This window comes from Conger conger, chromosome 7, assembly GCF_963514075.1.
Source record: "Conger conger chromosome 7, fConCon1.1, whole genome shotgun sequence".
Classification (NCBI taxonomy): Eukaryota; Metazoa; Chordata; class Actinopteri; order Anguilliformes; family Congridae; genus Conger; species Conger conger.
Genome location: NC_083766.1, coordinates 31,441,615 through 31,455,177, shown reverse-complemented (window position 1 = coordinate 31,455,177; position 13,563 = coordinate 31,441,615).

Genomic DNA, 13,563 nt, shown 5'->3' with positions numbered 1-13,563 from the left:
CTATAGAATTTATAATTAGAAGTTAGAAAGAAGATGCACGCGCTTCATGAGAGGTAGAAAGAGAACGCGAGATGGGTGATGTGATATTTAAGGGGATGTAGACGGGCATCTCACAACCGGAAACCTCACGGTGCCGAGCACTACCGGGAATGGAAAGTGGTGGTGATGGGGGGGGGTCACTTTCACTACTCCCACTCTCTTTCTCAATACTCCATCGATGCAGAGGTGGGGAGGGGCGGGGAGTGAGCAATCCCAGCTCATCTCCAGCAGCCACATATCCTGAAAATATTTTTATGGAATACTTCACACTAATAGGACCTCAAAAAAAAAAAAAATCAGCGTCCAATAATATCTTTCGGGAAGTAATTATATCATGATACAAGTGTAACAGGAACAAATTATCTCTTCTCATTTCAAAATGTATTGCTCAAATCGCGTTTAATGTGTTCGTTATGGACGACCATGTAGGCTACTAAAGCAATGCCAAATGATGACTATATTAGAAAAGAGCGCACATCACAGCCTCTATCATTGTTAATACTCGCAATGAGGGTTAGTGTTATTTCGCGAACGTCGAATTTAGGCATTCGATATATTTTAGAAACATATAGTGACCCCTGACGAAAACCCATTTATATCCGCTGTACTGATCCATTGGGGTGACTAGACGTCATCTGCTGGAAGGACAACAGAATAATAGAATAATTACATTCACTACATAGATGGGGCTTCTTGTCACGTTTTGCGATTTTATAACGTATGCATTTATTCTCAGTGAATAGTCTCAAAATACCTAGTGAATACATGTATCCATCACCTACGTCAGCGATAATGGCATTAAGTTATTTAAATCGTGCGGGGAACGAAGTAAGCAAATTAGCTGCGATATTTCTTATGCCCCTTTCTCTCTTACTTATAATACATATCGTAAAATCTAATAACGCATCTTAAAACCTACATCTAATTATAATGCTCGTCTGCAGCATTCAAACGCTGATTGACAGAATTATAAGGACGATTCTCTTGAGCCATTCCCAGCGTTTTTCTAAAAGCTGTCTGCTGCCCACGTGCGCTAAAGTGAGTCACACTGCAGTAACTTTCACCTCTTCCGCAATCCACCGTATTCCCGCTAAAAGCAACGCACCACAGAAATCTGTAGGCTATTCTTGATCCGATAATAAAATAGGAATATTTTCAAATACCACCAGCACAGCAAATACACTCTGTGAAAATAAAAGTTCCTAGCCTATTTTAAATAGAAGAAACATGCTGTATGTTGCGGCAATCATTGAATAAATATCACCTGCATTTGTTAGCCTAATTGTGTAGAACAGAAATTAAACTTACCACATTCATCTTCATATCGGAAAGTTTTCCAAATTGAGGGTTGTTTCTTAGTCACCGAGATGTTCATTACTTGAAAAATAAAACGCTATTTGGAAATAACATAATTTTCACCGAATCACTGCATGCCCTGCTGCCTGTTACCGGTCTGCTGCACTTGGAAAAGCTATTCTTCTGTTGTTCCCGCATCTCTGTGCCCCTTGCCTTGCGGAAACTTGCAGTTCTCAGCCGGTTCTCCCATCTGTCCTACGCTTTATATAGAGATCCCGTAGTACTAGTAACGCGGTTGGGGGGTTGAGGGGGGGAACTCATTCACTGAAAAGCATCACCTACACATCTACGTGCATTTCTTACGTCATTGAGAAATTGTTGTCAACGGGTTGCTATTTATAAAGACAGGGTTCCTGGCGGAGAGAGAGGAGGGAGCGTATGTGGACTCCCTCGTCTTACAGACGTCGGAAACGGAAAGAACAACTCGTTTGATTGTTTCTACTATAATTAAATTTGGAGAATATATCTTTCTGAATCCAAAAATACAGGTTGCTGTATTTCATGTTTATTATTTCGGTCGTGTTTAACGCTATAGGAGGGCTGAATCCGTTCCTTGTGAAAATGGGATTGTTTTTTATTCAACAGATTTACCGAAAGAGCACTGGAAGTGTGATACTAATTTGAACTATTGGTTATGTTATTTGATGCTGTTATCTACATTGTTAGATCGTCGTGTTCATAATCAATAATGCATGCGTAGGCTATTTTATAAATTAGAATGTCACCAATAATATCAATAATGTCTGCGTGCACGTTGTCGACGACTCTTTTCACATGCAATGTTTAGCTGTTAGTTAGGACATGAAAAAATGGTTACTGGTCGATGCCTTTGATACGAATTGTACCGTGATTCAAAATAATTATATTTGTGAATGTATCACATTGTCTATTAAGTCACGTTCTCTTAATTAAAGTTGGCTACATAGTTATCACGAACGATATTCGTCGCAGTGTTAAAACAATGGCTACACTATCTATAGGTAAGTGCACCACAGACAGATAGCTGGTAGATATAGCCTAGCATAATGATGACGACATTGTTTAACAAAATAAGAAATAATAGTAGCGTCGCTATAAATGTGTCTGTTACCATTCCCGTTTAAGAGTATACTAGTTCTAGATCACCGGTCGTCTATTCAAGAATAATTATTTTCTCGCATGTTTTACGAACACTGTGGGTGGCCTAATTTTTCCTTTAATAGTTATAAATAGTAATTATAAAGCCAGTACATTTGCCATTCAGAACAAATCACTACTGCGTCCCTTGTCTCAGGTGACGAGCGATACGATACATTGACGCGATAACCTAACGTAGCCTACACATGCCAGTCAAGAACTGGAATCTGGTATTACAGCTCAAGTAATGTCCGGTTTTTCTAAATACGAATCAACTCGTTCATTGGGTATTAAATGTCTAACATAAATAAATATCCTACTGAATGTTAAGTCTACAATTTCTATACCCCTTTCGCTCACAGTAAGGTGCCCAGTGTTCATTCAACTCTAACAGACTAGCCTACATATGAGTCCAATAGGGACCATATCTAGACTCTAAGATTTGATTTAACATTGAACATTGTGCTATGTTCCATCCGCTTGGGGTAGGTTCCGTGTTCATTGGATGTCGAACACTCGACATACGTATGAAATAGTGCAATTCATCGATTGAAACACCTCTCCCCAATTACCACGTTCATAGCAGATATTCTGGCTGGCTCAGCGTTTATTCAGCCTGTAGATCACGACATAGCCTATATGTAAACTTATCGTGCACGTTTCCAATATGGAAATCGTGAACCGCAAATGAAGTAATTGTTGCAGTTCAACTCAACTAAAATATTTCTCAAAATTACTTTTTTTCATTTCAACAGAATCCAATTTGTATTTTCTGGCCTGAGTGAATCATAACTGTCGTAATCGTGGGCATGCCTTGTGATAAAATCGTGGAATCATGGTGTAGAAGTTGGCAGGCAAACGCTACAACTTTAAGCATTCGAGTCTCGCGGGAGCTTTAAAACGTGCCCAAAATATATTTTTATGATGTCTGGTTTTTTTAAAGGGAGAACCCCGGACAGCGTGCGCATTATAGCGTATTCAGCAGCGTGAGGCTTGAACGCCCATTCTCTCAAAGAGGAGTAGTGAACGAATAGGTGTTATTTTTTATAACTTTCGGTCTGACAGCATGCGTGCGCATATCATATTTCCCCTAGCAAAATGCGCCCCTTATGACACTTCCCAGGTTATGAACTGAATGCATTGAAATTATATTAGACTAAACAGGAAGAGGGTGCATTAAAACAGTATGGTATTATCACATTGTTCAGAGTCGGTAATACTGTCTCACTCACCTTTTGCATGTATGTATTTGGGGTAATAAACAGGCTATATTCAATTTGACTTGTGTGAATTTATGAATATGTATCAGCCCCTTCTGCTGCTCTGCAACTAGATATATTCAAACGCTGTTGAGCTTAGTAAACTCTGGCCACGGTTTGGCGACCAACTTCAGCTCGTTCTCCGTGCTCTGCGTGTATTGTCTATAGGTGGATGCGTTTCAGCGTAGGTCAGCTGAACCTGTTCTCACGTTTACAAAGCAGCATTAGTGAATCACAACTTCTCTGCCCTCACATGCTTAGGATACCATCTAGCAGGTTAGTGATTAGTGAAGATTTACCGTCCTACAGGTTTTAATTTCAAACCCTAATTTTAAATGCCTCTACTCATTAGAAGCTCAACAAGATCTCTGGCGGTTGACTGGGGGCATGGGGCATAGTAGTGAATTGGGCACAGTCAACCTTAATGCTCGTGAGAAGGGTTAACAGTGTTTGCACGTGGGGGACTTACACAACACTGGAGATTTAGTTCAGGCATATGTCATCACTGCAATAGCACGTGCCCGTATATTTACATCTGACATGCATCAGGAGCACAAACGTTATGTGGAGAGGGGCGAAGTGTTTTCTGCCCAATGATCCAGTGTACAGGCAAGGCACAAGATAGATACCAGCCTCTGAGGCATTAACTGGTCTGGTGCTGGTCCTGATTTGGAAAAGATTCCTGAAAAGGTGAAGCTAAGCCCAGAGAGGTATTTCATGGAGACCGCTTCACCTGTTGTGTCTTGAGTTGATGCAAACTGGGCTGCCTACCAAAACATTCAGAAGGTTTCACCATGTGAACTGGGCAAAGGGGTGTTGAGTATTTCAATGTTAGGGGACAGACCCAAGATAATTATTGGAAACATGCCTGCAATGACACATAAATTATTAATGGCTGCCCAACAGCTTGTACTGTCTTCTGTATACATTACATTACATTATTGGCATTTGGCAGACGCTCTTATCCAGAGCGACGTACAACAAAGTGCATACCCATAACCAGGGATAAGTTCGCTGAAAGACCCTAGAGGGAAGTACAATTTCAACTGCTACCTGTACAACAAAGATAAGGACGAGGGCCTTTTTTTTTTTTTTTTTTTTTTTTTGAGAACAAGTAAACAAACAAACAGAGCAAAAGTGACCAAAGTGAACTATCCAAACACTGCTTACCTAGCCAACTAAAAATACCGATACACAAAGCACATCACAGAGACAACAATTAAGGTTCACAGGGAGGTAGGGAGGGACGGGGAGAGGTGCTGCTTGAAGAGGTGTGTCTTCAGCTTGCGCTTGAAGGTATAGACCAAGTAATGTTCTGTTGTTTAATTCCATATCAGACTCACTTGACATGTAATGCACCTTAGCTTCTAATCTGATGGACTTTTACAAGAAGAAGATAATGTGCCCACCAGGTGACTGAATGTACTTTTTAAAACAGAACAGAATTGAAGAATTAAAATATGATGCTTTGAATCACCAGCAGGTGTGTGCAGGGGTGTGTACTGTCTGAGGACAGACTGGTGATGTGGGGAAAAAAGCAGGAAGCAAGGACAACTGCAGTGAATTTGAGCAACAATGGGAAGCCCACCAAAGGATCCAAGCAGAGTAACACTGGAGAATGGCAGAAAAGGATGCCAAGCGAATGTTAACAATGTTGCTTAAAAAGTGGCACACAACGGATGTTCAGCAAAGAGCCAGATACTATGATGAAAGCACGAAATGAATATGAAAATATTGTGAGAGCTGTCTGTAAGTATCGCCTATGATGGAGTGGGAAGAATGATTCAGAGAATGACTAGGATGACAGAAGACAGGGGAAGACAAAAAGCAGATGACGTAATAGAGAGAGAAAGAGACAGAGATAAAAATATGTATTTAGTTTTGAAAATACTTAAGTGTATAACAATGGAAATGTAACTAGTAGGGGTCTGCAGAGAAGATATTATCTGTTCAGATAACAAAATTATCTGTAATTGTATCTGTATTCGGATGGAAAATGGAAGTGGATGTGATTTAAACTGGAAGTAGTGTGAACTTGAGAAAATGCCAGTTCTCTAGCTGAATATACAGTACATTGGCTTTCGAGTTGTGCTTTAATGCAACAACTTTGTGATTTAACACTGATAATCATGAAGCATAATAACAGATTACTTTTATTTTTAATTACAAGCAGCCGTAACCCAGCAGATGAGAGAAAAAGACCATAGTATAAAACTATGGAAATGGTGACACACTGAATTGAAATATAAAAAAAGTGAACATCACATGTTACATCTGCCAGATCTCAAATCACACTCCTCCACCGGCAGACTGCAGCTGGGGAGCACGTGGCTTGGCTGATACCACCATTCGTCATCCCTGGCCAGTGGACCACCTGGAATCAAAATAGTTGGATAGCCAGATACCACTGGCGTCATCCTGTGCAGCCACTGCAGGGGGGCATGACTGGACCAGAGGATGAAGGACATCACTGTGGGTTTCATGTTGAGACACTCCTTCTGAATGGTGCTGTGCGGCCCCTCCATGTTAGGACATGCTGGCGAATGATGGTGTCTCCACCCCTCTAACTCCTGGGACAAAACTGTACCACCCCAGTCCCCTGTCGAAAGCATGAGTCCATAGGGTGAAAGGCAGGGTGAAATGAAGGGTATAAAGTAAAGGGCTACGCCACAAGTATGCTTTGATTCTCAGAATCAATGGCTGACTCTGCTGCTTTCACTGGTTTGGATCAGGGGCTCCTTTTTAAGAGAGGTTGGTCAGAAAAGTCCAGAAGAAACCTGGGGTAATAGACTAGCCCAAGAATTACCTAATTTTCTTTCTTTTTTTCTTGCTGTTCTCCCTTTCTCCCAATTCATAAGCATACTGTATTTCCCAATCATACAGTGGGAGCAATAATTATTTGATCCCTTGCTGACTTTGTAGGTTTGCCCACTTACAAAGAATGGAACTGTGTAGAATGTTAATCATAGGTACATTGAGAGACAGAATATCACAAAATAATCCACAATAACAACATCATATAAATATTATAAATGTATTATCTTATTTTTGCATGAAATAAGTATTTGATCCCCTACCAATCAGCAATAATTCTGGCTCCCACAGACCAGTTAGTTTTCCATTAAGAAGCACTCCTAATCTCAACTCATTACCTAAAACACCTGTGTCAACTGGTTACATTGTTATGTAGCTGTATAAAAGACACCTGTCCAACGTTTCCACCATGGGCAAGACAAAGGAGCTGTCTAAGGACATCAGGGACAAAATTGTAGACCTGCACAAGGCTGGGATGGGCTACAAGAAAATAAGCAAGCAGCTTGGTGAGAAGTTAACAACTGTTGGAGCAATTATTAGAAAATGGAAGAAACACAAAGTCACCACCAATCTCCCTCGGTCTGGGGCTCCACGCAAGATCTCGCCTCGTGGGATATCAATGATCATGATCAGGGATCAGCCCAGTAAGACACAGGTGGAGCTTGTTAATGACCTGAAGGCAGTTGGGACCACAGTCATGAAGAGAACCATCAGTAACACACTACACCGTGAAGGATTAAAATCCTGCTGCGTGCGCAAGGTTCCTCTGCTGAAGAAGGCACATGTACAGGCCCGTCTGAAGTTTGCCAAAGAACACCTGGATGATCCAGAGGAGGCTTGGGAGAAGGTGATGTGGTCAGATGAGACCAAAATAGAGCTATTTGGCATCAACTCGACTCCCCATGTTTGGAGGAAGAGAAATGCTGAGTACAACCCCACTTTACCATCCCCACTGTGAAGCATGGAGGTGGAAACCTTATGCTTTGGGGGTGTTTCTCAGCTAAGGGGACAGAAATTTTGGGCGACAACCTCCTTCCCTCAGTGAGAGCACTGAAAATGGGTCGTGGATGGGTCTTCCAACATACGGCCAAGGCAACAAAGGAGTGGCTCGAAAAGAAGTATATTAAGGCCCTGGAGTGGCCTAGCCAGTCTCCAGACCTAAATCCCATCAAAAATCTGTGGAGGGAGCTGAAGCTTCGAGTTGCCAAGCGACAGCCTCGGAACCTTAAGGATTTGGAGAGGATCTGCAAAGAGGAGTGGACCAAAATCCCGCCGAAGATCTATGCAAACCTGGTGAAAAACTACAACAAACGTCTGACCTCTGTGCTTGCCAACAAAGGTTTCTCCACTAAGTATTAAGTCCTATTGTTCTATGGATCAAATACTTATTTCATGTGAAAATATGATATTAAATGTATAAAATGTATATGATGTTGTTATTGTGGATTATTTTGTGATATTCTGTCTCTCAATGTTAAAATGTACCTATGATTAAAATTCTACACAGTTCCATTCTTTGTAAGTGGGCAAACCTACAAAATCAGCAAGGGATCAAATAATTATTGCTCTCACTGTATATCAGCACATGTAACATTCGTTATCAACATGAGAGTGCACAGACAAGTATGTGTTCTCCTCCAAAGCAGGTGATGTCAAGCAGCACTGGGCAGCTTGCAGGATAGGCTTGCACAGAGATGAGTAAGAGGAAGACACTTCACGTGCGGCTTAACAAGTAGACTTGCCGGTGCCCAATTAACCAGCTGAGATGTGGTTCCAACCAATTATGCATTAATGGTCAGTATTTGATCCCTTGCCATGGGCCTCATCCATTCACTAGTACAGGAATGGGGCCTTAACTGCATGAGCTACCCAGCATTCCCCCTCACTTGATTTTAGACTTCATTTTAGGACATGTAATGTTTAAAAATATATATATTTCTGACCTGGCTCTGCGCTAAGAGGAATCTGAGATACCGCAGGCCCCTCCAATATGGAATCCTAACTATAGTGCTGGATGGGGTATACAAGTTGTGTTATCTGAGATCAGTCTGGCTTGGCAGGGCTGAGAACACATCAGCAGACTCCAGCTACAACTGAGCTACCTCTACTGCTCTGGAGTGAGATGGTTGTTAATTGGAATGGACAGAGTTTTGGCCATGTTTCCAGTCCTAGCTCATCCAATATTCCCAGATTATATTACATTACATGATTTGGCAGACGCTCTTATCCAGAGCGACGTACAGTTGATTAGACTAAGCAGGAGACAATCCTCCCCTGGAGCAAGGCAGAGTTAAGGGCCTTGCTCAAGGGCCCAATGGCTGTGCAGATCTTATTATGGCTACACCGGGATTAGAACCGCCGACGTTGCGGCTCCCAGTCATTTACCATAACCACTACGCTACGGGCCGCCTCAGATAATGGGAGTAAAATTAGGACATTGTCTCCTAGGTTAAATGTTCATAATTGAGCAGTCCAGATTTGCTTATGGTCCTCCCAAGTTTTTCTTAACAGGTCAAAATGTCCCCTGGGGCATCAGTCATACACTAATTCCAAAGGGATAACCTCATGAACACTAAGGGAACCTCTCACACAGTAACTTTACTCACTCCTTACTGAGCTCACGAGTGAAGCCTGCCGGTCTGGAGAGCAGCAAGGCCATGCAGCTTCAGCTCCCAAGCCTGGGGCAGTCACCTCTCTTTCCACAGGTAATGTGGTGACTTGATGGCCCCTGGGATCTCCTCACTGCCAGTCACTGTAACTGGACCATTTATGTGTGTCTGTCAAAGTGGGTGAGGGCAATAACCACATTTTTATGTATCTATTTAAGTCCAGTCTATGCACTCAGATAATAATTAACATCTATTCCATTGAAGTTATATTACAATAACCTGACACAATAGCGCCAGGTTCAATGAAGTGCTGCCAGAGAGCTGGTTACATTTGAGCTGTCAGCAGTCCATAGCCTGCAGTCCTATCACATCATCCAGGGGTCGCTGTTGATGCTCTTGTAAGCTGCAGAGAGCCTAGTGTTGTGACTCTAGTTTCTTTGCCATCTACTCTGTGCTGGCCTATGCCAACGCATTGTCCACACTGAGCGGGACAGAATAGATCAACATGGAAAAGTAGATGATCTGATGCAGATCGGAGTCTTTATTTTAGCAAATGGGGATAGCACACGAGGGGGGGGAGAAACAAAATCAAACTTCATAATTTTCCCACTTTATGTTCTGGCTAAAGCACTAAACCAAAATACTGCTTTTTAGCAATATAAATATTGTGACTTATATCTCTCCCGCTCTCTCTCTTTCTCTCTCTCTCCCTCACACAAACACACACACAACAGCCTTCCCTCTCCCTTGTGCACTCTTTTGTTCCTCTGTCTCAGCCACCTACTGTGAAAAGAAGCACACTTATATAAACCTAGGGCTGATTAGATGATTCAACCTTGGAGTATGTGCCTACTGGTTAAGTAGGCATGGTCCTAGATTGCCCCATTCCTCGTCCCAGGCTGAGCCCTGCTACAATGTGGTTTTATGATTGACGAAGTCTGAGTCATCAGTCATAAGTGTGTGCAGGCAGGACATGTAAAGGTACAATGTCTTTTTCCCTGAATTGGAAAAACTAACCACGGTTGTGAAACTCTTATCAGACAAGAGTGGCTTCCAACTAATTGCATGTGTGATGGAGAGAGAGTGAGTTCCTTTATTCTGACACCTGTGCCCCAAGAGGCAGAATAAGGTTCAGGAATAAGGTGAAGATCACAGATGTTTTGGAGTTGCTGGTTGAGCCGGTTCACCTAGGTTTTGAGATTAATGTCACATTGTGACATTATTCCATTGTTTGAGACAGTTATAGATGCGACTATTCAAGTTAGCAGTAAATACATGTTCTGGATATATTTGTGTTGAAGGACATCTTTATTGTTGAAGCAGTATAGGGGATCAACCTTCTTCTAGTTCCCAAAAGTTTACAGTCAGCACATTCAATACCTTGGGCAGGGCATTTAGGGCCATTGCCAGTCAGTTTTTTTGATGTGATATAATATTGTGTGTACAGAGTGCCAGACTGCCAACTGGCAGTACCAGGGAGAAAGGGGCCACAAATTAATCTGCTCATTATTGATACACCTTTCAGATGTATTACCAACAGCACAGGTAACCATAATTCCTTAGCAGCTTTTCATTATGGCAGGGTACCCTGAAGCATTCCCCCTAATTAGATCAAGAGCCGACAGATAGTTTTTGCCCTTGTACAGTTCTTATCCTGAAAAATGCTTTCTGATGAGGGCACAAATTTCACTAGATTGCACTTCTTGGTATAATGGGCATAAGAACCATGACATACCACCATCAGATATACAGCCAAGTTTAGTGCTTCAATTGAAACATGAAGTCCATTCTCCACACATTTGTTGCTGACACTGGTTCTCAGTGGATCCTATATCTCCTCTTTGCTGACATAGAAGTCCCGCAAACCTTAACTTGATACTCATCACTCAAGTTGCTGTATGCAAGTGAGAGGACCTGAAGACATAATGAGAGGCATTGGAAGTGGAAAGCCCCAGCAAAAGATCTTGTCCTACATCCTGAAGGTGATGGATATGCTGGACCAGTTATCTTGGTTGCTGCAGGGCAATGTCACTAAAAGCACCTCAGTAGGGCTATGGCCAAACTAAGAAGGGGAGTCTTGGCCAGAATGTTCCATTGCTATTGCCATCAACAGACAGTGGATAAGTAATTAAATGGCAGGGGCCTTGTGAGATTACAAGATGATGACCTGAATTGAGCCATCCAATCAAAGCTTTCCAAGAAGAGGGAATCTCAGTTGGTCTGTTTTGAGTAACTGGTAAGGACAGAGCACAGCACAGTGTTCCCCTCCTGTATCCAAATTCTATCAAACAGGATGTGGGCATCATGATGGAGATGTGACCCAGCCTTCCTGTAGTGAGTGGTGCATTCTAGTGGTCTTGGTACTTCAGGTTCTTCACGGACTTCCCCAAAGTTAACACATGTGGTGAGTGGGCCGGACCAGTTTACGGTCATGCCATTTTGTCTTTTTCATTTCATTATGCCATTATTTTTATTTCTTTTTCCCTACTATTACTATTTACCACTTTCTATTTTCATAGTCCATCCAGCCCATCTTGGTCCAACACTACATATTCAGAATTAAGCACTGCCTCAAGCCTGAACTTTCTGCTTCATCAACATGGCCAATTGATCCATTTCATGCATTGTCAATGCACTCTTTGTATAAAATACTTTTGGATAGCTGTGCAGAATTTATATTTACCTAAATGTTTTATCAATTTCTACCTATATTAAATCTTATCCAGCCTGATGGGCATCTTCATCTTCATATCTTAAACTAATGTGAATATGCCTATTCCCAGGTGTGCAAATCACCCCAGCCTAATAAAGCACTTCCATCTCTTAGTGATCCTAGAGCTAATTGTATGTCACCCTGCCAGCCACATTTGGCACTGGCACAGTCCAGATTTGCCACAAGACCAAGGTATCAATGTACTTAACCCGTCTATATATCACTGTTTTTAACCAAATGTGATGAAATGACAGCACTATTTAATATTTATGTCAGATCAGTATGAACAATAATGCATTTGGAATGGACAGAATGCATTCATGTATGTAGCCAGGATATATTTCACTGTATAGCATCAGCCAAACACGACTTGTGTTGCCTTCATCAGCGCAACCCTTCCAGTCAGAAATGAGAGCATGAATAAATAGAACAGGGGAACTGTGTGGGTGCTATTTGGAGGATGTAGATATTTCTGTATTCCTTTTGAATATAGAAGTAATGTCTTCCATTTTTGCTTCCCTTCTCCCTCCATCGACATTGGCGAAGGAGTTCTCACTGGTTTTTTGCGGAGTTCAGTATACAGCACTGCTTGTAATACACAGGTCTTCAAGCGCACATGTAACCACAAGCCACAGGACAACGTTGCCTCTAGAGCAAATGGGATTGTTGAATATGCTTACAAACTGGCAGCATACACAATCTCAACTCTGAGAAAATTAATTAAAAATTATGACAGACCTTCCCGCAGCTGTGAGACAAAAGATGAGAGAAAAGCACAAATTATAGATTTTTTAACAGTCATAGTGACACGCACATACAAACACAATACACACAAATCCACAGATACATGTTCACTGCATAGATAATTACAGTATACAATCACACAAAAGATGAATCACCATGCTGTGAGACAGCTTGCTCCAGTCCCTGTAGAAATACCATCTCGTTCTCTTTCTCTGTCTTTCTCTGTCACTTCCACCCACCTCTCTCATCCCACTCCCTTCCTCCCTCGCTTCCAAATACAATCGCCCACACACGCTGCCACCTCTGTGTCACTCTCTCTCTCTTTCTCTCTCTCTCTCTCTCTCTCTCTCACTGTACCACACATAGCTTCCCCATCCTATGACTGCTCCTCAAATATCCAAACTCTGTGTATACATACCTTTATTTTAACCACATCAAGCCAGTAAATACTTAAGCACATATGTTTTGATATTCCTGTATTCAACATTATTTCTTTAATTTCCTTACTATGATGGGATTTCTTGCAGTTGTCGTTCTCGATTGTACCTGTATCAACTCCAATTTCACTTAATTTAGCTACATTTTGTACTCTAATTAATGTTAGGGGTAATGATATTTTACAATATGTCATTCATTTGGCTTGCTTTTGGGTATTTAAAAAAAAATATGCAACATTTAACATTTTTCGCCATCTCCTTCCTCTTTTCCCAGTCTCAAAATGTGGCTACAAATCAATATAAAAATCTTCCTCCCCCTATCCCCTTTTCTCCTTCCAACCCCCTCCTTTCCATATCCCCCTCCCTGCTCCCTCTCTTCCACTCCCACCATGCACACCTCTGACTCACGCAGAAATCCCTGCATGGCCCTCTGTCTCATTCCTGTATTCTCTCTTTGATTTGCAGACTGACTCTCA